The sequence below is a fragment of the Glycine max genome, chromosome 15, assembly GCF_000004515.6.
Source record: "Glycine max cultivar Williams 82 chromosome 15, Glycine_max_v4.0, whole genome shotgun sequence".
NCBI classification, from domain to species: domain Eukaryota; kingdom Viridiplantae; phylum Streptophyta; class Magnoliopsida; order Fabales; family Fabaceae; genus Glycine; species Glycine max.
In genome coordinates, this window is record NC_038251.2 from 49,521,790 (window position 1) to 49,549,255 (window position 27,466).

At 31.4% G+C, this 27,466-nt stretch overlaps 1 long non-coding RNA gene across 1 annotated transcript; it reads left to right on the plus strand.

The window, feature by feature from the left end:
- Window positions 1-24,779: 24,779 nt before the first annotated feature.
- Window positions 24,780-25,316, plus strand: LOC106796223 (uncharacterized). The gene is made up of 2 exons (XR_001385009.3): window positions 24,780-24,916; window positions 25,025-25,316. It is a non-coding gene; the product is annotated as an uncharacterized lncRNA (long non-coding RNA).
- The last annotated feature ends 2,150 nt before the right edge of the window (window positions 25,317-27,466 follow it).

Genomic DNA, 27,466 nt, shown 5'->3' on the forward strand with positions numbered 1-27,466 from the left:
TAATATATATGGAACAAAAATTAATTGAAAATATATGTTAATTAATTTTTTAAATTAAAATTAAGTCATTTATAATTATTAGTACGTAAATCAATTAACTCAACCTTATTAGAAAACAAGACTTCTAATTTTCTATTTAGATTAAGAAAGTCTTATTAGAAAACAAGACTTCTAATTTTCTATTAATTTACTTTCTATTTTATGCATATACAATATATTATTGTATTATCGTGGTGTTTTCAATCCTGTTATTGCAAATTTCGGGTAAGTGGTCAGTGAAATATCTATTGCTCAAGAATCCATTTGAAGAAAGCAACTACTATTGAAGAAGATAATTATAATTGAAAATATCAAAAACTATGAGATCAAGTTAGTGAGTCTCAACTAATTAACAAAAGATCATGAAATGAAAATGAAGATATAACAAAGTCAAACAATACGGATTCTATGGATGTATTTCAGTATTTGTAATGAATATAGTTTAATTAAGAATGATTTAGTACGAAAATTATAATATCTGTACCTCTCTAATTCATTGTTATTTTAATTTTAAAATGGATACATTGATCTTTATAGTGTCTTCTTGCTCAAAATTATTCAAGCTTTTTTTTTTTTATCAAAGCAGATTAGAAAATTTCACCTAATTAATTTAAATTCAATTACTTGATAATATATTAAAATTAGTCTGTGTTTGTTTCTATCTTTTTCATGTTAATTAAACTTTGAACCCGAATTGTTTATTTTTTTTTAATTGGCCAATATTAGTTTTGGGTTTTAAATCGTTTCTAATTTGTCAATATCAGTTGTTGGTTTTAATTCATTGTTGTAATTAATAATTAAATATAAATATTTATATTTAAATTTGGATTTATTATTAATTTTACTTTAGATATTAGTTGTGCTGTAATTATTTTTTTTATATAAAATTGATAATTTATTCATACCCAAATTATTTGGCTAATTAGAGAAAATTATAACCAATTAGAATACCCTCTTGAAAGTGATTTGAGTTTGAATATAAATCTTCTTTCTAATCATCATATCTGGATATTTCGTATTTCAATCGAAGATCAGAGACTAATCTTGTTTATATTTATAGTATGTGAGTATTATTCTGTATAAGATGAAAATTTAAAACTTTTAATTTACAAAGTTGTGAAAATTAATTTGAATATATATATTATTTTTAAAGTTAATTATAATTTTTTTAGTATTAATTAAAACAATTCAAAAAATTAAATAACTTTGACCAATTAATCAACTAAAATTTTCATTTTGGTTCTAATTAAAATGTTTAAGAAAATTAAATCAGAGTATCATATGCTAACAATGGAGTATAACTGTCTAGAATCAGATTGCTGGTATTTACTCTTGGAAGAGATGAGGCTTAATAGTTTTGGTGAGGTTCTGTTTATTTAGTGGCTGGTCTGTGGGTGTTTGTGTTTATATAAATATTGGAATTGTATAGAAGTCTATATATGGTTGAGACAAGTCTAGGTGTTTATATCAGCTTTCAAAACATTAAATTATAAGCATTTAAAGTTAATTAAAGTTAAAAAAGAAATTAAAAAGTATCAATTTTAAATTGTTTTGAAAAATAATTTTAATTGAAAAAAGAACCAATTATGTGATATGACTATATATTATTACATTCAAATATAATTAAAAAATTGGGTATTAATTAAAAAAATTTAAAGATACAAAATCTTTGACAGGATAATCAATTTAAAAAGTAGAAATATATTAGTTTATATTTTGACTGATAGTATTCAAATATTTTTCTAGGATAATCGATTAATTTTTTTTATACGATTTAGTAATTGATGTCAATCTATTTTAAGAGACTAATTTTGTCAGTTTAGATATGAGTATAATTTAAAATTAGATAGGCATTACTAAATAAGATAGATTATATAATTAATAATCATGGACATTATTTTTATACAAGGATTGAATATTATATACGAAGTAAATTTAATATTAAAATTATGTTAATAATTTTTTAATAATAAATTATAAACCAATATGATATTTTTAGTATAATGTTTATAATTTGAAGTATAAAATGTGCATAAATAGTATTACTATGTATTTTCATTAATGAGTTAGATAATGTGAGCTTAGATCAAAATGTTTTGAGTGTCTTTTTTGGAGATATTATTATAAAATAAGTTTTTAATATCAATTTTTTGAAACTTTTAACATGAGTTCTAAATCGATAGTAAAACTATTATTATTAAAAGTATTAATTTTAACATCGATTATAAAAATTGATGTTAAAATTCACTATGCAAAAACCAATGACGTATAGTAAGAAATACAAATATAGATGCAAAAACATCAGTTCTTGTAATGCAGTTTACAACATTAGCTGTAGACCAAACCAATGTTGTAACATAGTTTCCAACATTGATTTTCATCAAAATTGACGTAGGAAATGAACTTTCTACATCGCTCCTTCTAACACTCATGCATAAAAGATATTTTTTACATTGGTTATTTTAAAACCGATGTTGTATAGTACTTACAACATTTGTTTGGTCTACAACCAATGTAGAAAATATCTTTTCCACATTACTTTAGCTTTCTACATCATTTATTACATAAACGATGTAGAATATTGTTTTTATTACAAAAAGCATGTCTTGTTTGGTCTCCTGTCTCCACCTGCCCAACTAACAGACCCCTAATAGTGGTATCTATCATAAAGGCTTTTCCTTTTCCAGAGAAAAAAATTCTAATTAAACTATAGAATTATACGTGCCAAGTTGAACTTAGGACATGACTGCTAATCATCAATTATTAGTTCTAGTTGCTTGGATTGATGATTACCATTTTTAATATTTTTGCATTTTGTCCCATAAGGAAATGATGGCGTGATAAGAATTTGTAGGCTCCAAGAAAATGGCTTTAAGATCATGCAAAATGAAAAAATTATACTTTTCATGAGCTGATTAGGTTGATTTGGTTGGTGTAAACGCAAAAACTGCATCAAACTATACTATTGATTGAACAACCCAAGTTTTTCAATTTTTAATTCTAAGAAACTTTCTCAAAATAAGATAATCAAGAGCAAGATGTAACCAACAACTTAACAAAATATTCAACATTTTAGCTTAGTGTACTAGAACCACGGGAACAAACCTCAGAGTTGTAAATTGTAATTTAAAGTGAGATGTCACAAAGAGAATAACTCTGGCACAGTGTCAAGTCATTTCTGATTGAAAACATCAGAACTTAAATACTGCTGAGGACCAATTTGGTCCATTTTCTACATAAACAAAATGCACTTCCATTTTGGAATTTCATCAAGCACAATTAAAAAAAGAAATTGGGTCTTTCTACCAGAACACTTACTCGACTTCAAATACCTAGATATGCTTTAATTTCAAATGATCATAGTATAGAAGCTATTAGAAACAAACAAGATGTTTATGCAAAAAAATAAGGTGAAAAATGAAAATGGAGCCTATACCTGTATATCTATGTCAGTTTGTCCTCCTTGACCTCCACTAAGCTGTTGGTGAATCATTATCCTTGAATTTGGCAAGCTATATCTGTTTCCTTCAGAAGTAAGGAAGGGATTTTAATTAGAACTTACAAGAAGCATTTTTTTTTATCGAGAAAACAGGGAAATAAGAAACATAAAAAAAAAGGAACAAATACATACAATGACTGCAAGTTAAAAGAATCATTACCTTTAGTGCCTGTGCTAAGCAGAAAAGCACCCATACTGCTCATGAAAAGGTCAATGGATATAAGTATGGATACGTGAAAGATTTAATACAAGTGTACAATCAACTAAAAATCAATTTCAGTGTCATATTATCAATGCTAACAAGAAATAAAGGATAATATAAGCCATAGGATTCAAGAGGGGAGTGGATGAAATAAAGGACAGTCTTAGTATTACCTGTGACTGTGAGACTAAACAGAAGGTGAACACTCAACCTTAGGGCAGAATAAGGGCATACATATTGAAAAAGCTGACTAATATTTACCCTGGAACCGCTCCTGCACCGTTGGTGGTGGTCCATGTCCTTGTGCATATGCAGGGAAATAAAGGGAAGATGGGACTCGCAAATCATCCCTTCAAAGACATAATCCAGTATTTTATATATATATATATATATATATAGATGAAAAGCTTAAAACTTCAAATACTGTTTGGATAAACTTTTCAATAAACACTTACAGAAAAAGAAGACAATAAATTAATCTTCTCAAGTTAAAATTAGCTTATGGATGAGTTATTTTTAACTTGTGAGAGTAACTGATTTCATTTTACCTCCTTATATTCATTAGCATACACAGGAGGGAATGTTGTAGAAATATATGCGCAAATAAAGAATAGAAAAATGATGTTTTTCTTTTTATTTCATAAACCCTAAACCTGAGTTGGCGTAAAAATGGAAACGAAAAGTAAAATGCAGATTGTGTGGCGTATAGCTTACCAGGAGAGGTGACAAGTGAGTGAAGAAAGTGAAAGGCTCTGAGAGTGAGAGGAAGAAGAAGTGTGCATTGAGGAGTGAAGAGCAAGAGAACTGCAACGAAGGCAGGGTGCATTCACCATTTTTACTATTTGCTTTACTTGCTTCAATTTATGAAGAAGCTACTAATATAATTCTTTTTATTTTAGGTTTTTTAATATAAAGTTAAGTTACACTACTAGATTATACTGAATGAAATGTAAAGTTCTTAATTTCTTTAATCATTTTAATTATGACTTCAAATTTACAATTTAGGGGAGGAATACTCCGCAGACTTTTAATATAAAGTTAAGTTATACTACTAGATTATACTGAAAATGAAATGCAAAATTCTAAGAGATATTTAAATTTTATTATATTAATTCTACTGTTCATGTTGAAAATGAGGTTATAAGAACTCAAAGGAAGGCCATATCAGCGCAGACAGAACAAAAGAGACAAATAGTTTATACTTAAGCAGCACAGATATGAATTAATTTCAAACAAAGAGTCCGCTTGATGTTCTGGACGATGGGTATCAGTGGAGAAAATATGGGAAAGAGATAGTGAAAAACAATAAGTTTCCAAGGTTAGTACGTGCCACACTGCCAATTTTATACTTTAAAATGTAACAGTATTATTTGAAGGTTTGCAGTATAATTAAGCTACCTTTATGAACCTGATATACGGTAATATTTATACTCTAGTAATACATATTGTGATTAAGATCAGTCAATACAACTCTGGTACCTTCTTTGCTGCATAGAGTTGGGTTCTTGCATCTTATCTGTAACATATTATCCATTAATTACATATTTTAATTAGTCATGACAATAATATAATAATTAATGAAATAAACTATGGTTGGACGTGTTCCTCCAGATAATTGTATACACACGTGAAAGCAGGCACCACAACCTGCTCCATCTTTGAAGAGAAAAGCCACACCAGCTGCAAGGTGTCCACCACTTATTATTTATCAAGTAATTATTATTGTTTACTGATTCTAAAACTATTATTAATAAGTGAAATTATTGTCCTCATCCTAGGATCGACCATAAATTTGGCCACTAAACTTGGAAGGAACTCCATGTCAATTTCAAAGTTATCATGGCAATAGAAATCGGGAATGTCACTGAAAATGACATATAGGAACTAAATAGCAAATGGGTGTCATAGACACTAAAAATGTATTTTAACCAAAATTGTAAAATGATATATGCCCACTTAATATAGGCCACTTCCTAATAAAATAAAAGAAAAATGAATTCGGGTGACTATTCAATACTCGATAATGAAAAACAAAAGTTTAGATAGCACCTTCTTATAGTAAAAAATAAGGATAAACATATATAATAATGAACCAGATAAAACTATAGCTATAGTAGACAGTACCAATGAATCTTCTTTACTTGTAGATTCAACAACTGATCTGTGGCCATTGTAAATTTGGTCATCAGCAGCTTGGTAAGTAAGAAATTTAGATGGCACCTCCTTATATTCAACACCATGAAGGTAGTGATTGATAACACTAATTTGGACCATTGATGCACATATTTTAGATGTGTATATATATGAAAAAAAAATAAGTGAACAATAAAAGATGATCATATATAATATTTAATAAGGTGTCAATTTTTTATATATTTAAATAATGAAATGATTAAAACTTATTTTATATTTCTCCTCCCTCTGTCTCTTTTGATTATTTATTTTCCATAAATATTTTTTCTACACATTTATTTTTATCTTTTTTTTTCTTTCTTATCACATGTTTCATCTAAATCAGTTTTCTTTCATATATACTCTATCCTTACATATATCCATGTTCTTTTTACACTAAAAACTGAAACCCAATTTCACTATAAAAGAAAAATATTGAAATAGGGTCTAAAACAAGTATAATATCGAAGAAACATGTTTGCAATTTAACTCATTTTTACAAGCATCAATGGTTTCTAACACTTAACTTTTCCAAACATTTAATTAATACTCCTTTTTTTTTTTTTATCTTTCTCCTTCTATCACATGATATCACTATCATATACATACTTTTTTTTTCTCTCTCTCTCACTAGGTGTTAAATAACATCTTAGGTGTCTAAAAATAATTTTTGCTTTCATGTGATATACATATAGTTTCTTTGACATCACTCATATGTAGTTCCTTATTTCAAAGGAAAGAATGATACAAGAAACTGCAAAAGTATAAACACCCATTTGATATTTTGATTTCTCTTTTATTATTTGCCTGCTATATTTTCACTTTTCTCTCATTTATTTATTTTTTGTCTCAACATATTGAGTAACATTTATTCATTTCAGAAGGGTGTAATAATGTGCGAATAAATAAAGAGCAATGTAAAATGAATAATACTAGTATTGTATTTTTAAGTGAAACTGCATGTGCTCACCTCAGAGTTGGAGTGGGATAGACTTGGCGTTTCCCACTATTAACATAATGTTGGAGGTTGTGCTCATAGAGATCCGAGGGGTTACTTGGGAGTTGGAGTTTTCTAATCCTGAAGGCTGCAATTGGCACCGAAATTATGTCCCAAGCAGGAGTTTTGGTTGTGCTTACTTTGTGGTGATATATTGGTGTGCCTATACAGAAAATGACCAAAGACAATAGAAGACCAGCAGTGGGGATCCCATACCCAAGTCCCCACCCCAAATTCTCTTGAATGCACCCAATCCTAAAGTGGCAATCGAAGCACCCAAGAATGAGATAAACATCCACCAGTTGAAAAATAAGGCCTTTAGCTCTTTCTCATTGGGATTGAAGTCATCAAATTGGTCAGCACCAAAAGTTGAGATGTTAGGATTTGTTCCCTCTGCCCCAATTGCCATAGTGTAAATGGCCATGTAAAGATATACAAATACAAATAATAAAGATATTCATAAAAGTGGAAAAAAAAGTAGGAAGCAATAGGTCCTTAAGAGTAGGTTGACCAGGAGCCGAAACAACTCCTAACTCGAGGGTACCAAAAGTGAGATATCCACCAAATCTTGCAGAAAGTATACGAGAAATCAAAACCCCCTGTCAGTTTTATGTACATGATTGTTATTGATCTTATTTGATTGTTCAGTTTTATGTACATGATTGTTATTGATCTTTAGGGTATTGTCACAAATCAAGCTTGAACTAGAAAATCACCACGCACAGATCTGCACATTAGGTGCAGTAGCTATCGAGATAAAGAAAAACAGAGACTATTGCTCGAGAAGAAAAGAGGAAAAGCTTATGAACAAGAAAGCAAAGAAATTGAGCAAGATGATCAAAACAAGCTTCTGTCTTATTCATTGAGCAAAAAGAACTTATATACAGATTGAGAATAGATCCAGAAACTAACACAAAAGCAGTTACAAAGTTTGTTACAAATATGTTAGAGTTCAAAATGAATTTGGCGGGAAATGACAGCTTGATTAAGAGCCCCCCTCAAGCTGGGAATAGATGATCATCATTCCCAGCTTGGAAATCATGAATTTGAATGAAGCTGGCCGCAAGGCTTTGGTAAATGCATCGGCTAGCTGCATAGAGGAGTGGACTGGTAACAATTTCAGAAGACCACTCAAACATTTCTTCCTAACAATGTGACAATCCAATTCAATGTGCTTAGTTCTCTCGTGGAATACTTGGTTGGAAGCAATTTGGATTGCTTAATTATTATCACAAAAGAGGTTTGCTGGTTGATTAAATGAAATGTGAAACTCCAGGAGGAGATAAGTGAGCCATTGGATCTCACAAGTAGTTGCTACTAGTGCTCGATACTCTGCCTCAGATGAGCTACGGGAAACAGTCGATTGCTTCTTAGATTTCCATGAAATGAGAGAATTTCCAAGAAAAATTGAGTAACCAGTAATGGAGCACCTGGTATCACGACATCCAGCCCAATCAGAGTCGCTAAAGGCTTGAATATGAATGGATCCTGAAGTTGGGTAGAATAGGCCATGTCCTGGTGATCCTTTCAGATATCGCAAAACCCGCGAGGCAGCCTTCTGGTGATCTATGGTTGGGACATTCATGAATTAACTAAGTTGCTGGACAACATAGGAAATGTCTGGCCTGGTATTAGTTAAATATATAAGTCTGCCAATTAATCTTCGATAGGAAGAAGCAGTTGTAACTAGCAGGGGGTCACCTTGGCTTTGAAGATGAGTAGTACAATCCATTGGTGTAGCAGCTGGACGACAAGCTAACATACCAGAATCAGAGAGAATATCTAGAGTATACTTTCTTTGGCATAAGTGGATGCCTTGAGGAGATCGAGCCACTTCAATTCCAAGAAAGAACTTCAAATTACCTAGATCTTTAATCTTGAAAACAGCATCTAGTAATGAAGTGATCTGATTGATTCTTTTAATGTCATTCCCAGTTAGAACTATGTCATCTACATAGACTAGGATTGCTGTAAAACTCTCATTATTGAAGGAAAAGAACAAGGAATGGTCTGATGATGCTTGAGTAAACCCATTATTCAGAAGAAGGGTAGACAATCTATGAAACCACTGTCTACTAGCTTGCTTAAGGCCATAAAGTGATCTGTTTAATCGACATACTTGATTGGAATGAGGGACTACCATTCCTGGTGGCAATTGCATATAAACCTCCTCATTCAATTCCCCATGAAGAAAGACATTATTTACATCTAATTGCCTAAGATGCCAGCCATTTATGGCAGCTAAGGCCAAAACCAACCTGACAGTAGTAAGTTTGACAACTGGAGAAAATGTGTCCAAGAAATCTAGCCCCTCCATTTGTGTATATCCTTTAGCTACTAATCGGGCCTTGTACCTCTCAATGGATCCATCTGCATGATATTTAACCTTGTAAACCCACCTGCAGCCTATTGCTTTCTTGTTATGTGGTAATTCTGTTAGAGTCCATGTATTATTCGATTGGAGAGCTTCTAACTCAGCTTTCATTGCCTTAAACCAACAATCATGCTGAGATGCTTCAGTGTATGTCTTTGGTTCAACAATTGTGGAGATGGATAAGGCAAAATGTTTGTGGGATGGAGACAATCTAGAATAGGACAAAACTGAATCAAGAGGATGAGTTACAGAACTCTTGCCTGGATGCATCACTGAAGCTGATATTGGATTGAATGTATTAGTTGAATTGAGAAATGTGTGGTAATCAGTAAGGAATGTGGGGGTTTTCCTATCTCTTGTTGACCTCCGTAGGACTGGTTCAGATGGCATAGAGGTATTTGAGGGGTTAAAAGCAGGTGTATCAAATGAATATTGTTCAGACTGGAATGGTGTAGGAGAAACTATGGGTGGTATTGGCTGTGTTTCAATTTCTTGGGTTGTATGATGCAAAGGAAAATGATTTTCATAGAAAACCACATTTCTGGATGTTGTTAAATCATTTGTGTGGAGATTGTAAACTAAAAATCCTTTTGTATTTGGTTGAAAGCCTAGAACCAAACATGGATGGCCTTTTGGGTCCAGCTTCTTCCTATTGGCTGACAGTGTGGAAATGTAATATAGGCATCCAAAAACTTTAAGATTTGATATATCACATGGTTTTCCAAAAAGTATTTCATATGGAGATGCATCTTTCAAAAAGGGAGTAGGTATGCAATTAATTAAATGAGTTGCATGAGTCAAAGCAAATAACCAGAAACTATGAGGCAAATCTGCTTGAAATAGAAGGGCCCTTGTTACATTCAATAAATGCTGGTGCTTTCTTTCTACAATTCCGTTTTGCTCAGGTGTTTCAACACATATGGTTTGATGCACAATACCTTTTGAGCTATAAAAATCATTCATAAGAAATTCTACCCCATTATCAGTTCTTATAACTTTAACTTTACTATCAAATTGATTATGAACTAAAATAATGAAATCCTGAATATGTTTTCTAGCCTCAGCTTTGATATGCATAAAAAATGTCCAAGTGAATCGTGTGTGATCATCAACCACTGTTAGAAAATACCTATGTCCTAGCATTGATGTTTTTGCACATGGTCCCCAAATATCTATGTGTAAAACTTCAAAACTACATGATGCATATGTACTGCTATTTAAAAAAGGAAGCCTTTTATGCTTAGCATAATGACATGTATTGCAAACTAAATCTTTATTGAATTTCAGAAAGGGATAAGTGCCTTGCATTTTCTGTAATCTTTCAAAAGACAGGTGTCCTAAGCTAGAATGCCATAGATCTATTGATATGATGGTACAATTTGGATGAACAATTTCTGTTTCAATACTACAAGTGGCTGGTCTGGTTGGAGTGAGATAGTATAATCCATTTCTCATTTCAACTATACCAATCTTGGCTTGAGTGAGTGCATCCTGCATTAAACATGAATCAGAGGAGAAAATGAGCTTGCAATGGTTTGTAGAAACCAACTTAGATATTGAGATCAAGTTAAAAGAAAAAGCTGGAACATATAGAACTGAAAACAAAACTATTGAGTCAGAAATGCATATATCACCCGAATGTGTAGCTGACACATGGTGACCATTGGGAAGCTTAACTAGGATTGGAGGATTCAATTTTGTATATGATTTAAAAGAACTAAGAGATGTCGAAACATGGTCTATTGCACCTGAATCTAAGACCCAAGTGCAGTGTGTGCATGTGTTATTCACAAAGAATGGGTGCTTACCATGGATTGGTGTTGTATCAACTGAACAAGAGGCAATCTGTTTTGAACTGCTAGACATACTGTCTGAATTCCCTTCACTTGGTTGCTGGATTAACGCAAGTAGAGCTTTGTATTGCTCAGGTGAAAATCGAATTTCTTTGGGCTCAATTTGCTGTGTTTGATCATTGGTGATTGCTTCATCTCCTGTCACCGAGCTATTTGCACTGCTCCTTGAATTAGAAAACTTAAAACTTGGTGGAAATCCATGTTTCTTATAGCAAACCTCAACTGTATGGCATGTTTTCCCACAGTAAGTGCATATCTTATTATTTATAAAGCTATTCATCTTGTTCCTCTCATTACTACCCGAAGGCATGCCATGTTTTTTATAACATACACTTTTAGTATGTCCAGTCCTTCCACAATAATTGCAAACCAGTTTTGCTGCATTAACCAGGATGGGTTTCATTTCTATGCTATTAACATTTATCAAACTATTTCCAAGCTGCCTCTCCTGCTGTGCAACATAGGAAAAAATTCTAGAAATCTCTGGAAATGGATCCATGAGAAGTACATGTGATCTTACATTTCCAAATTGCTCATTCAAACCTCTAAGAAACTGAATTGCCCGATGCTCTCGTTTTCTCTGTGCTACAGTTTTAAGTGCTATACAAGTGCATCGTGAACTACATGTACATGTAGGATCAAGCCTAAAATTCTCTAACTCATCCCATATTATGCGTAGTTTTGTAAAATATTCTGTAGCTGAGAGGTTACCTTGTCTAATCGAAGATGCTTCCTGTTGAAGGTCTGAAATCCTGAGTAAATCGCTTTGTGCATATCTGGATTTTAGATCTTTCCAGATCTCTTCAGCCTTATCCATCCATAGAATGCTTTGTCTAATTGTCATAGACACATAATGTACAATCCATGAGACTACCATGTTGTTGCTCCTCTTCCAAGCTCCATAGGTTCGGTCAATTTTCAATGGCTCAGCTGCTCCTCCATCAACAAACTCAAGTTTATTTTTGGCACTCAAAGCAGTCATCATTGATCTGCTCCATGAGTGATAATTTGTGGAATCAAGAACTGGAGATACAAGCGAAACCGCGGGATTCTCACTTGGATGCAAGTAAAGGAAGCTGTCTATGGCTGGGATATGTGTATCTCTTTCACTCATTGCCACAATCGAAGATCAAAGCCAGATGAAACTCAAAACAGAGGTGAAGAAATCATAAATTGCTTCGGAAACTTCTCTTGATTGCGCAGCAGAGCTCTTTGAAGAGCTCTGATACCATGTCACAAATCAAGCTTGAACTAGAAAATCACCACGCACAGATTTGCACATTAGGTGCAGTAGCTATCGAGATAAAGAAAAACAGAGGCTATTGCTCGAGAAGAAAAGAGGAAAAGCTTATGAACAAGAAAGCAAAGAAATTGAGCAAGATGATCAAAACAAGCTTCTGTCTTATTCATTGAGCAAAAGGAACTTATATACAGATTGAGAATAGATCCAGAAACTAACACAAAAGCAGTTACAAAGTTTGTTACAAATATGTTAGAGTTCAAAATGAATTTGGCGGGAAATGACAGCTTGATTAAGAGGTATACAAGTGAGAGAGAGAAAACAAAATCTTCTGCTGAATAATATACCACTTGACGCACCTCTTGAGGTACTTGGTCCTCGCTCCCAGCCATCCCAACAGCACCACTGTGGCCAACAATGCTGGAGCGGTTCCTAGGACCTCGGCGCGTGCGGCAGATGCAGCGCGCATGCCACCACAACATGGTGGCGTTCCTCTGCCTCTTCCTCACGTTGGTCGTCCTCCGCGGCACCATCGGCGTCGGCAAATTCGGCACGCCGGAGAAGTAGTTCAACGATATCCGCCACCAACTCTCTGCTACCCGCGCCCACTGCGTACTCGAAGAAACCAAACCCTAATCATCCACCGAATCCAATTCCAATTCCAACCATAACTTCATTGGACACAACAAACCGCACGTCCTCCTCGTAACCGGTTCATCCCCGAAACCATGTGAAAACCCAATTGAAGACCACTACCTCATCAAATCGATCAAGAACAAGATTGACTATAGCAAGGTTCACAGGATTGAGATTTTCTACAACATGGCTCTTCTAGACGCTAAAATGGTAGTAGGGTTTTGGGCCAAGCTTCCGTTGATTCGGAAGCTCTTGCTGTCTCACCCTGAAGTGGAGTTTCTCTGGTGGATGGACAGTGATGCAATGTTCATCGACATGGGGCACTGAGAGAGGGAACTTTTGAAGGAGGAAAAGGAATGGCGCAATATTAGTGTGAAATTAGAAAGAAAAAAAATATTGTCATACAACATTGATTTTTAAACAAATTGATATTAAGTAAAAAAAATATACACAACATCCATTTTATAAAAAAATCAATGTTAACATAACACATATAACATCCATTTTATAAAAAATTAATGTTAACATAACATATATAATATCAGTTTTACAATAATCGATGTTAACCATAATATTTTATTTATAAAAACATCACCCTATTTTTATTAATATCGATTTTTATTAAAATCAATGTTAAATGATAAACGTTAAATTCATATTTTCTAGTGGTGTGACTATAATGCAGTAAGGTTCCTAGAAGAACGAAGAAGTGAAGAGGAAAATCTTTCAAGACACACTACAGAAATGAAGGAGTTTTCTACTTTTATTGATGAAATGTAGCTAATAGATATCCCCGTGGCTGGTCATAGATTCACTTGGTTCAGAAATGGAGGTAAAGCATGCAGTAGACTCAATCAAATTCTACTTTCACAAGAAGGGCTTAATTATGTTCCGAAGTGTTTTCAACTTGTTTTGGATCGGGATTTTTCGAATCACTGCCCACTTATATGGAAGCAAAATAATCTTGATTGGGGGTAAAAGGCCTTTCCGGTTCATGAATGCTTGGTTAGCTCCAAAGGGATTTGTAGAATTTGTACACTGACTATCAAATACAAGGCTGGCCTGCATTTGTGTTTAAGGAAAAACTTAAGAAGCTAAAGGGTGATTTGAGAAACTGGAGCAAGGATAATTGCGACCTGCTGGAGGCAAAAGCTGTAGATTTAAGAAATCAATTGGGGGACTTGTACAGGAAGCTTGAGGAGAAGTCAATCTCTGAAGGAGAGTTATTTTTAAGAGGGGAAATTATTGGAGAAATTAAGAAATTGAACCATTATTAGTAATCAATTTTAGCTCAAAGATCGAGAATTCATTTGATCCCAGGGGGATGACTCAAATTCTCGCTTTTTTCACTCCTTTGTGAATTGACGATGAAGATCTAATTCTATTAATGAGATCTCTATAGACGATGAGTGGACGGAGGATCTTACTCGGGTCAAAAAAGAAATTGCCTAATTTTTTTAAGATTTGATTCCAACAATCTTTGGAATTGGGAGTAACATTGGACGGAGTAAGCTTTAGCTCTATTTTGACAAAAGATATATTGAACACGGGAAAAATGTTTGAGGTAGATCAGGTGAAAGTTGTTATATGGGAATGTGATGAAAAGTATAGCCTAGTGCCTCATGGGTTCAATTTCTATTTTATTAAGCGCTTTTGGGACATCTTGAGAGATGATATCATGAGAATGATGCAGGAATCTCCGTTCTCCTGAAAAACTACTAGAGGTTCTAATGCTTCATTTATAGCCTTTGTTCCTAAAAAGGAGGTGCCTAATCATCTTGGAGATTATAGACCAATATCTCTTATTGGTAGCTTGTATAACATTATAGCTAAAGTATTATCTTTGAGATTGAAACCTCTTTTGAGCAAAATAATTGATGAAACTCAATCAGCGTTTGTTGGAGGTAGGAAAATTCTAGACACAATGGTTGTGGTGAATGAAGCTATTCATGAAGCTAAGGTGCAGAAAAAACCCTTGTTGATCTGTAAAGCGGATTTTGAGAAGGAATGCTTATGATACTGTGAATTGGAATTTCCTATATTATATGCTACGAAGACTGGAATTTCCTATATTACATGATCACTTGGATTAGAGCATGCTTAGAATCCTTATTGTTATTTGTTTTGGTTAATGGGAGTGCAATAGAGGAATTCTTTGTGCAAAGAGGACTTTGTCAGGTCGACCCTTTTGCCCTTTTTTATTTTTATTTTTAATGATAGTTGAGGGGATGCGAGGGAAGGGGTTGTGGTGAGAGAGGCGGTGAGGAACAAATTGTTGAGTGGGTTTAAAATTGGGAGATGAGAGATAAATATTATTATTCAACAGTTTGCGGATGACATGATCATTCTCATGGAGCCAAACTTTAAGAACATTGTAACCTTAAAAAGTATTTACAATGGTTTGAAATTGTTGCAGGTCTTAAGGTGAACTTCCATAAAAGTTCACTTGGAGTTGTTAATGTGCAAAGATACTCTTTGGATAGATTTGTAGAGGTGCTGAATTGTGGGATTCTCACTATCTTGCTCACTTATCTTGGTGCACTAGTAGGAATTAATGCTCGCAAAAAGGACACTTGGAGGATAGTAATCCAAAAAATGCAAAGGAAGCTAACTCCCTGGAGGCTAAGGCATCTCTCAATTGGAGGATGAGTTAGTCTCATTAATTCTACTTTCTCATTTATTCCTTTATACTTTTTATCTTAGTCTCATTAATTCTACTCTCTCATTTATTCCTTTATACTTTCTATCATTTTATCGTGCTCCCTCAAAGGTTGTAATCAAATTATCCGTTTACAACGTAACTTTTTGTGGGGCTAAAAAAATGGTGATAAATCTACAGCATGGATCAAGTGGGAAGTAGTAACTAAGAGTAAGAAGCAAGGTGATCTTGGCATAAGAAATATCTATGAATTTAATAAAGCACTAGCCTCAAAGTAGAGATGTAGGGCAACTAATGAGAAGGAAGCTCTATGGGGTGAAAGTATTAGAGGCTAAATATGGTTGCCTAAGTCTGCCCTTTATAAAGACATGCAATAATAGAATCTCTCAATGATAGAAAGACATTATTTCCTTCACTGATGTGTTAAGTTTGACTGCGTCCAAGTGACATTGGACTATATCAAACAATTAAATCCCTAAGGTTTTGATGTTAACAAAGTATAAATTTTATGTATTAACCTTTCATGCTTAAGCTACAGGTTCATCTATCTCTATGAGATACGAGCAGAAAAGCATGAACGAAAAGGTTATGGGCGATAGCCAAAGTATCAGTCATTGGACGATATTGCTTCAGTGTCCAGTCTTAAGAAGACAAGTACTTTATCACTTGGATCGCAATACAAAAGCAATGGAACAATTACATGATCCTCAAGTACTAAAAACAACCATTAGAAAGTAATGTTCATAGGTTCAGTAAGAAACTCGTGTCATAACGCATAAAAGGGAAGATTTCAATTGTCTCATCTTGTCATTTTTAATTCCTTTTGTCTTATGTTGTTAACGTTTCTTTCGATTTGTATGATGAAAGTTAGCTCTAAGCAATAGACAACATTGACAGATTGTATTTCTCTGAAGATTTGTTGCAGAAAGTGTTTGTGGTCCCCACTCTCTCTTTGCACAGTAGCAGCCTCGTGTCAAGCACCAAAGCTATTAGACAACGGCTAGTTGAGATCTCTCAATGGATTGAAGCTCTGAAGTGTATATAAAGCTTAAAGATGTTTGTGTTAAAGTCTATCGAATCTTAAGAAAACAATCTCAACATGTGTTGTAACGTTGTTAGTTTATTGGACGAAGAAAACTTTAGCAAATTGAGTGAACCTTAGCTTTGTTAAGTTAGTGAGTTTCATTGTATTCAAGTTAATGGTGTAAACATTCTTTGAGTGATTAAGATTACATTTTCTATCAAACATATATTGTTTGTGAAAGTCAAGGGTAACTTAGTGACAAAGAATACTTGAGTCATAATCTCATGGGAAGATTAAGTGTAATGCCAAGAGTGACCTAGTGAGTATTCGTTGTAGTCAAAAGTTGCATAGATAATACTTGATTGTAATTAAAGAATTAATTAGTGGAACTCTTCAAGGTTTGAAGGAGAATGAAATGTAGTCCAAAAGTTGGGGTGAACCAGTATAAAACCTCTATGTTTTCTTTACTTCTTTTATATAACTAGTTCTTTTCTATAAGTTACTCCTACACTATTGTATCCAAGTTTTGTGTACTGATTTTCTAAGCACAATGTGATTTTAAACTCTTTGGATGAAATCCATCGTCCAATGATATCTATTTGAGAAATTTTTTAAATTTTTTTCAAAAGATTAAATTTTTATTCATCACTATTCAACCCCTCTTCTAGTGTATTTTTGGATAATCTGGGTTGTAAAGTAGGGAGAGGTGATCAATTTAGGTTCTGGCTAGATGATTGGACAAGAAACAATTGCTTATCTAGGCGGTATCCACGATTATTTTCCCTTGCTGTTAGTAAAAGTTAGTTCGTAATGCAGCTGGGAGAATGACAACAATCGAATTGGGTTTGGAAAATTGATTGGAAGAGATCTATTTTGCCTCGTGAGGAGGAAACTGTAGAACAATTCTTTACTGACATTAATCAAATTCCTATGAAACAATTTGAAGAGGACAAATGGTTGTGGAAGAGCAATAATGAGGGACTATTCACTGCTAAAAATGTCTATTCCTTACTGCATAATGCATCTTCTGGGGTAGTGGATAACACCTTATTTTTAGTTGTGACTTCTCTTATCATATCTGGCAACTATTCTATAGTTGGCTTGGATTTCAATCAGTTCTGCCTATAGGCTGTTGTGGCCATTTTTGGAGTCATTATGGCTTGGTTAAAGCTGTAAAGTCTCGAGGTGTACTTGTGCTCATTTGGGCTGCAGCAGTTTGGTCCATTTGGTCCATTTGTAGATGTTAATTATACCTTATGGTAATTTTTTTGTTTGTACTGGTGGTACTAAAGCTTATAAACTTTGCTGGAACTGGTGTATTTAGTGTTGTATTCTGTTGTTAGACCACTTCTTGTGACCTCTAACATGTTGGTAAAATTTACTTTGTTGGTTGCTAAAAAAAAATTAATATACGTATTTGCCCGCATAACTTTAAATTAAATATAAATTTAAAATTTAATTTAAATTTAAAAATATGAACCTCATAAATACTTTTATATTATAAATTTAAAATTATTTTTTGAGATACTTCCGTGTATTGTATAGATTATTATACTGATAAAAGTAAAAAGAAGATGCAAACAGTGACAAATTTTCGATTTGGTCCAATCTCCACCATTCTTATTATCAAATTAATTGTTTAGATATATACCATAAACAAAAATAATTGTTCAGATATGATAAAAAAAATTAAAATATTCATACTTAAAAAAATTAAATGAACTTTCTCAACAAAAAAAAAAACAATTAAATTAACATTGATTTTCCTTTTTCCTTTTTTTTTTATTTTTCTTCTAAAAATACCTCTTTCCGAAAACTAAGTTTCAAAATGAGTTAATTTTTATCTTCTAATTTATTTTTTAGGTTTGCTTTTTGCTCCTCTTATTATTTTAACGTTTAATTATGTCCTATATCTAAAATCAATCTTGATCTTATTTTTTAAAAAAATTCAAAGAAAATGAAAGAAAAAGGGCTTATGGATCTGTCTAGACACATCATTCACTATGGTAATCAGACAAGGCTTAAAGATTTCAGCAGTCGTAGCATAAATCATCATTGTGTAAAAGGTAGAGAAAGAGAAGAAAAAAATACACAGACCATCAAAATTGGGAAGAAACCCAGGCTTGGCCACGGAATTAATGACTCTACCAATCGTAATATTAGATACTTCTATGTGAGATAGAAGTCTGGTCATGGAGGTTGGATGACAATTGAATCGTGGTAGGGATGAAGACTAGTTGTATAACTTGGTCTTGGCACCTTGCTTTGAAGAGAGTGATGTAGATTGTAGAAAGGTGGATTGTCGACGAAGTTTTTTTTTTTATTTTTAACTTTTATTTTTGCATTTATCATAAAATATTTCTTTTGAATTAGTATATCTCTACCTTTTTTGTTCCTATGTTTTGTGGATAAGGTTGGATATAACATTCGATTATATATTTCCGAATAAAAGCTAAGTAAATGTTTTGTATTTTAAAAATAAATAATAGCAATTGTACTTGAAAGAAACACAATACGTTGTGCTGAAGTGTTCCTCTTCCACTTTCTTTCTTCCTCCGTTTTGGATGTAAGGGAGGTGTGTAATAATTTGGTCTGTATGTCTTAGAAAACAAATGTTCTATTAATTTTGAAATTAAGAAATCAAATATTAAATGATTATTAATGGATGATAATGATTACTAAATATATTTTTGATGATAGAATATCTATATATAATACATATATTTAGTCCTTGAGCTCACCTCTTCTAATTTTGCCCTGTTACATCATATATAGAGAGAGAGTGAGAGCTTGAAAGAAGTAAAACAAGATAATTCTTTCATGATAATGATCGAAGGTATATTTTGATTTTAGTTTTTCGTATTTTGTTAATGACGCATGTTTCGTTTTGTAGTTTGTAATATCACATGTTAAAAATTTTAGTTTAACAAGACATCTAAATGAATGATGCAAGATTTAGGTGTATAGAGTAGGATATAATTAGATTTTACTTAACCAGGTTCTTCTTATATAGTAATTTAAGGCAGATTTAGTTATCTTATTTATCACAATTAGACACTTTTATGATTGATCATGATATAACTTAGTTTTCGATCAATCTGATAAGGAGGTGCAGGTTATTCTCTATCAGATTCAACAACAATCATGGAAATGAATTTTGTCACTACTAGAAAATGCGTATTCTACATCGATCAGAATCGCGATTCAACAACAGTGCTTGATCATTTTTTATTATAATGATGTTGAAACTTAAAAATTTCAACAACGGTCCATGAGCGAATGTTGTAGTAAGCTATTTTTTTTCTTAATCGGTGTTATACTATTGACCGATGTAGAAACCTTAGTTTCAAATACGCTGCTGACGTCAATAACCTTAGTTTCTACATCATTTTTAAATGACGTAGTTGTGTAAATGTTGACACTTGGATGTTTTACATAGGAGATTAAAATGGTGAACACGAACAAGATCCCCATAGTCTCAAGTAGTCCATCACTCAACATGAACATGAACTCATCAGCAAACCTCATTAATATACCTATATAGTTTGCTAAAACCCTAAAAAAATTACATTACTGTAGTGTATATATATATAGTTTCCTGAAAATATGAGACCGAAATTCCCTCTCTTATTCATTTGATTTATGGGGTATCTCTTTGGCTTATACTATTGTGAAATTATGACTCCAAGCTAAATTCCAATTATCAGACACTTCTATTAATTTTATTATTTGTGTTTTCCATCTATCTCAGCTCCTTAAGATAGAAATTGCTCAAGGCTACAAACTTTCATCTTTCGCCAAAACTTCATAAATAACTATTATATTCATCAATGCTTCACTGCAGGATCATTTATCATGAATAACATTCCCTATTGGCACTAAATAGTAAATACCCCCTAAGTCCTAACAACTACGCATTAGATAAATTTAGCAGCTTTTGCAGTATACTAAGTTCAGACAACAAAAACAATTAGCAGCTAACAACAATGTCTAATATATAGCTTGAGCTGTTTACATTTTTTCTTACCAGAAGGCACGAACTGGTAAATGAGCAAAAATGAGAAAAACTTTACTTACCTCACCAACAACAACCTACGGCGGACACGTTACCGGAAGCCACGACCCAGGAAATGTGGAATCCCACGACAGAGGGCACGACGGCAGAGGCTAGGTAAAAGAAAGGCAACAAGAAGGTAATGGCAGAGGCTAGGTTATGGAAAAAGAAAGGCAACAACAAAGGGCAACAAGAAGGTAATGGCAGAGGCTACTAACGTTTTGCTGAGGCTACTAACAGCAAGGTAATTTTCGTAAATGAAAAATTAATTTAAAAATTCAACAACGACGGTGATGTGTTAGGCACCGATGTTGTATTGAATGAGTTTGTACTGAAACACGGTCGTTTAATGAACTGCGTCATCAACCATTTCGGTTTTAGTTAAAAATGTTGTCGTTCATCTTGTGATATTTACAAAAATGCCACCGTGTTGTATTCAACAACGGTGGATGAAGCATCGATGTCATGTTGTAGTTGGGGAACATAACTTTTCCAGTAGTGTGTATAGAGGTCTAATTCATATAGATATGTTTTTTTGCAAATTGGTGCAATGAATCATTGATGGTTCATGATACACAACAGCATAGGTTTATTTTTTGAACAACTCTGTTTATCAAGAATGAATAGTTTCTAGCACAAAGGAACTATAGGGGAGTGTATTTTGAGTGATGATCTCTTACACGGCATCATATTTGTTTGTGGAGGATCATCCTTTTGTATTTATTCTCACAAGGGATCACACTTTGTGCCTTGTAAATGAAAGTAATACTTGGCATTTTTTTAAAAAAAGAGCATTAAGTTATGAGCATTAAATGACTATTGGATTGATACAATTAATTTCAAGTTATGCCGACGTTTGTGATTAATTTATTAGAAGATTTTTCATTTTAAAAAATGTATTGACGAGTCATTTTTATAAATGCTCGACCGGTTCATCATTATATTTGATTAGCATTTATTTTATTATTATTATTATTATTATTATTATTATTATTATTATTATTATTATATTTAAAGAAGTGATCATAGTTTTGAAAGAATCTTTATATAAAAAATTGGACATAAAAAAAGTCAAGACAATTCGTTTGAAACAGAGCTTGCAATAAAAAAATTATGTTCTTTTTGTTACGTAAAAAAGATCACTGAAGATCACTTTATATTATCGTGTTTGAATATATTTAATTTAAATAATTAACGATGCATTAATAAAAATTATGATATCTCTTTACAACACACAAATTTTCTATTTTTTCCACTTTATAATATCAAGCGTATAAAAGCATAAGGACCTCTCTCTTCCATAAGATATATCAAAATAGAAAGTTAAACATTGTTTCCCAAATCAAGAAATGAAAATCCTTTTCTATCTTTCCGTCGTCCTACTTGTTGGCTTCATGGATTCTGGTAAGCACTACTTCCCACATATTCAAGATATTGCGTGTTTTATTTGCCCTAATCTCCACATCTTTCTTTCTTTTTTAATTTTATTTTTGTGTGTTTTATTTGAGTACAAGCATTGATTCTTTCCGGCATATATATTAGTTGTTACTTGTTGCTATCTACATTCTCTTTTTTTTTTTTTTATATGTACACTTTTTTTTACCTTTGTTTGTCACGTAGATGGTGCCTTTGGCTCTCTTCCTCGTGTCATATTCCTCAAATGTTCTTAAACACAAAATAGCCAATCAATAATAATAATAATAATAATAATAATAATCGATCCCTGAACATATTAAGATCTTTCTTCCAGAAAAACGCACCTTGATGGTTGGGATTTCTCTTCCTAATCATCGGAGAGAAAAATAATCTAGATTTCATTTTTTATGAGATTACATTAGGAACTATTATATTAACAATAAATGAAGAAAAATTATAACATCTCTTTACGGTATACAAATTTATTGTATTTTTATGCACCAAAAAAAGTATTTTATTTTTGTCCTTACGTAATTTGCAGCATATACATGGGTAAGGATCCTCCCTTCCATGAGACGTGTCACTATAGAAACCTAAACATATGCATAAAATCCCCCCCACCCCTTTTTTTTTTCCGTCGTCTTGCTCATATTTTAAATGAGATGATTAAATATATAAAAGATTTAAATATGTTTTTACTCCTTTAAATTTTAAATAATTATTTTTTTATCCTTAAAAAAAAGAATTTATTTTTATTTTTCTCTTAATTTAAAAAATTACTTTTAATCTGGCTCATTCTTTATGTTAATAGTATTATAATTTATTACCGTCATAAATGCTTTTTTTAATTTAATTTTCATAAAAATAATTTGTGACAATTTAAAATAGTCAAAATATGTAAAAAAATTGTGATGATTCTTATATCTATTTTTTTATTTTTCTTCATAAAAACCAATAAAATATGTAAAAAAAAATCCAATAAACCATACGAGTCAAATATTTTGACAGTTTACAATCGTCATAAATCATTTTCTAAAATAAATGAAAAAATAAATTTTGGTAGTTAAAAATTATTACAAATTGTGAAATTATAAACATATTAAACAAAGAAAGATTAAAAATAATTTTTCAAAAATTTAAGGGACTAATAAAAACAAATTAATTATTTTTAAGGACTAAAAAATAATTATCTAAATTTTAAGGACTAAAAATATATTTAAACCTATATAAAATATCATTAATGAATTTTTTTTAGAGTTTAATGGTTAGTGAGATGGTAAAATTGTTTTGTTTTGTTAACTAATTACAAATTATAAAATGTATGGCTTATAAGTAGTTTTTGTAAAGGTTTATAAATTTATTATACATGTTGATTTCTAATCAAATAATAGTGTAAAAAATCTTTACACTATTGAAACATAGAGTTTTATCTCTCATAATTTATCAATGTAAAATTTTATATGTTGTACAATATTTATTTGATAAATTATGAATAAAATACGTTTTTAATCCCTAATAATTTTTTTAATTTTATATTTATTTCTTAATAAATTTTGATCTATAATATTTACAAATTTTTATTTTAAATCTCAGTAAATGTTAATATATCCATTAACTTGACACATCATCAAATCACTTCTATTGTCACATCATATGAAATATGACATGTAAGCTTATGATGTGTTCTATAAAAATATTGAAATATATTTCTTATCCTTCATGAATAATTAAATTTTATATTTGTTTGATAATATTTTTTTGTGTTTGTTTCCTAGTATTTAAAAAAAATTTATTTTAGATTTTTAACGTTAGTTAAATAATGACATATTTATTAAATATTTTAAAAAAAGATTTATGACAGTGTAAAGATACTAATAATTATTTTGAAAATTTAAAATTTTGACGATTAAAACCAACATAATCAACTCAAAGAACCTTAACGACTTTTCCTGCCAATTAATAAGCCTTCTTTCACTTGGTACACCCATAATCATTCATTCTCTCATTTCTCTCTCACACACACTAACTTTGGCATCGGAGTCCATGCATGTAGGTGCTACTAGAGAGTAGAGATATTAATTTGTTACATATCATTGAAGACACCACCGTCGTATTCTGCTAAAGATCCAATTTACCATCCCTTGTATTTACCTCACAACACCGACAATAATTAAGAGTGAAATGTGAAGTGTACGTTATCTTTGAATAAAAAGGTAAAAGAATAAAAAAAAAGTTTATGAGCATTAAATGGTTGATGTATTGATTCAATTAATTAAAGTTATGCGCTGACGTTTGTTATTAATTATTTAGAAGATTTTTCTTTTTAAAAAATGTACTAATGATTCATCTTTGTAAATGCTCGACAGATTCATCTTTATATTTAATTAGTATTTATTATTATTGCATTTTAAGAAGTTAACATATTTGTCAATACAACATCTTTGAATCGAAGCTTGCAATAAAAAAGTCACTTTTTTTGTTACATAATAATAAAGATCACTTTACATGATAGTACTGTTTGAATATATTTGATTGAGATAATTAACACGCGTTAAGAAGAATTATAATATCTCTTTATAACATACAAATTTTCTGTTTTGTCCCTTTATAATATGGAGCATATAAATGCGTTAAGGAACTCTCTTCCGTAAGATCTATCAATGTAGAAAGATAAACATTGTTTCCTAAATCAAGAAATGAAAATCCCTTGCTATGTTTCCATCCTCCTACTTGTTGTCTTCATGGATTCTGGTAAGCACCACTTCCCACATATTCAATATATTGATCAGTTCAATTTTGTGTGTAATGAATTTTCAGAGGATCAATAATGTATGTGACTGAATATATTGTTTGGTGTAGGAAATCAAGTGCACATGGCTGTGGTACCTGAATATGTACATTGTGATTATTTAACATTGCGTAATGATTATTGTGACATAAAGAACGATCCTTGCGACGCTCATTGCAAAGTACATTACAGATCAACCAACGTAACTGGATCTTGTGACATTGACATAAATTTATGTGTTTGTACATATTGTCATGAATAATATTTAGCTAGCTACAACAATCACTGCTTTCACACCAATTGAATGTGTAAGGCGATGAACTGAAAAATTATATAAATAAAATGGTTGCATTATTTGATTCATATGACAACTGAAATTGGGTTAATTTGCCCTAATCTCCGCGCCTTTCTTTCTTTTTTAATTTTCTTTGTGTGTTTTATTTGAGTACAAGCATTGATTTCTTTCCCGGATATATATTGGTTGTTACTTGTTGCTATTTACATTCTCTCTCTTTTTTTTTTTACTTGTACATTTTTTTTACCTTTGTTTGTCACGTAGATGGTGTCTTTCGCTCTCTTCCTCGTGTCATATTCCTCAAATGTTCTTAAATACAAAATACCCAATCAATAGTAATAAAGCTTAGAATTAATAGAAAAATTATCATTCGCACACACCTGCTACGATTTATTCAATTTTCAATAATAATTTAAAATCGACCTCAAATAAATAAAAAAAAACTAGCTAGGAAATTAGCAGAGGATGCTACCCGGCTTGTTATCAGTGTGACAGATCTTAGTGCCAGAGAGAGAGGTTAGAGATGGTTAGCTAAAGTTGCAACTCCCTTGGAAGTGATTTAAAACATAGCACCTTGAGCTGTTTTTTAGCTACTATTTTGTTACCGTTGTGTTTGTTTAGGTGTGTTTTTATATCAATAGAAGGAAAAATGAACACATCCTTGATTTTCTTACCTCATTGGCCTTGACCACACGTTTAGGGTCGATCGTGATAATGTGGGCCCAAGATGAAATTCTTTATGAACAAACATCATAAATGCTTAAATATATATTTGGTCATTTAAATTTAGATTATTGTTATTTTTAGTTTATTATATTTAAATTTTCTTTTTTTTAGTCCTTTATTTTTTTTAAAACACTTCTATGTTAAAAAAAAGAAAAAGTCACAAATTGTACATCCAAACAACCAAAAATCAACAAGGTTGAACTAAAAAGAACATTCTTCAAAATTGAAGGACTAAAAAATAATTTTAAATTTAGGAGACAAAATATAATAATCCATATTTAAAAGACCAAAAACATATTTAAGCCTATTGTAAACTATAGGCTTAAATATAATTTTGATCCCCCTATTTTGTCAAATCCTTAATCTTTTTCTTCCTATTTTAAAATAAAAGCATTTGGTCTCTATTTTAGAAAATATGTAATTTTGGTCATATCTTTAATTTTGCCTACATTTATTTATTTTATTTCTTACATTTTGATTTATTGATTTATTTCTTAATTGCATTTTAATTGAAGATGTTAGATCTAGAGTTCAATTAGACAAAAAAAAAATATATAGACCTAAATTAGGAGGATAAAATATTTCTATTTTAATATGGAATGACCAAAATTACAAATTAAGAAAAATAGGAATACTAAAAATGTATTTAAGCCTAAAATATAAACATATGTTCCATTGAAAATAAACGTGTAATTTTGTTAAAATGATATATTATATTACATACAAAATATTTTTTTCTACTAAAAAATGCATATAAGCACAATATTACATGCAAAAAAAATTATTTTATTCTTTTGGAGCAAATTAAAATTTGTTAACCTTAACATTGGGATACGTTGAAATTAATACTACATTCGTTCCTATATTATAAAATAGTTGATTTAGTTGATAGTTATAAATTTATCCTATTTTATATATTTTTCCAAAAATATCATCATCATTAATGCTTCTCTCTCTTTCTTCTAAGTATGTGTCAATATAACCTATCTCTTATTTATTAGGGTATATGTTAGTCTAAAAATAATTAATGCATAAGATAATATAAATTGAATTTTATATAAATAAAGGAGCAAACAACTTTAAAAAGTTTGGTCTTATAAATAAAAATGAAGATAATGATCGAAAGACTTTTGCAAAATTCAACAATATGAAGTTCTTGTCAAAAGAATTATTGTTTTTCTCTCCTCACATTAATTTTTTTGGGCACCCCCATTAATCATGGACCCCAGTGATATCACCTCTCAAAACAACCCTCAGGCTCATGTTCAAAGGTGTCTATGAGACGATTTGCGTAAGATTGACTTGCTATGTCAAAATAAACCATATGAAAAGTTAGATTTGTCCTTTTTTTAGGAAGTTTCAAATTGGTTTTGATTTTGAAGATCGTGAAGATAAAAGATTTGAGAGTTAAAAGTTTAAAAATTTGAGCTTTAGTTATTTCAAATTAATCTAACTAGTGAGAAGAGAGTTTACAACAATGTTGAGTTGGATT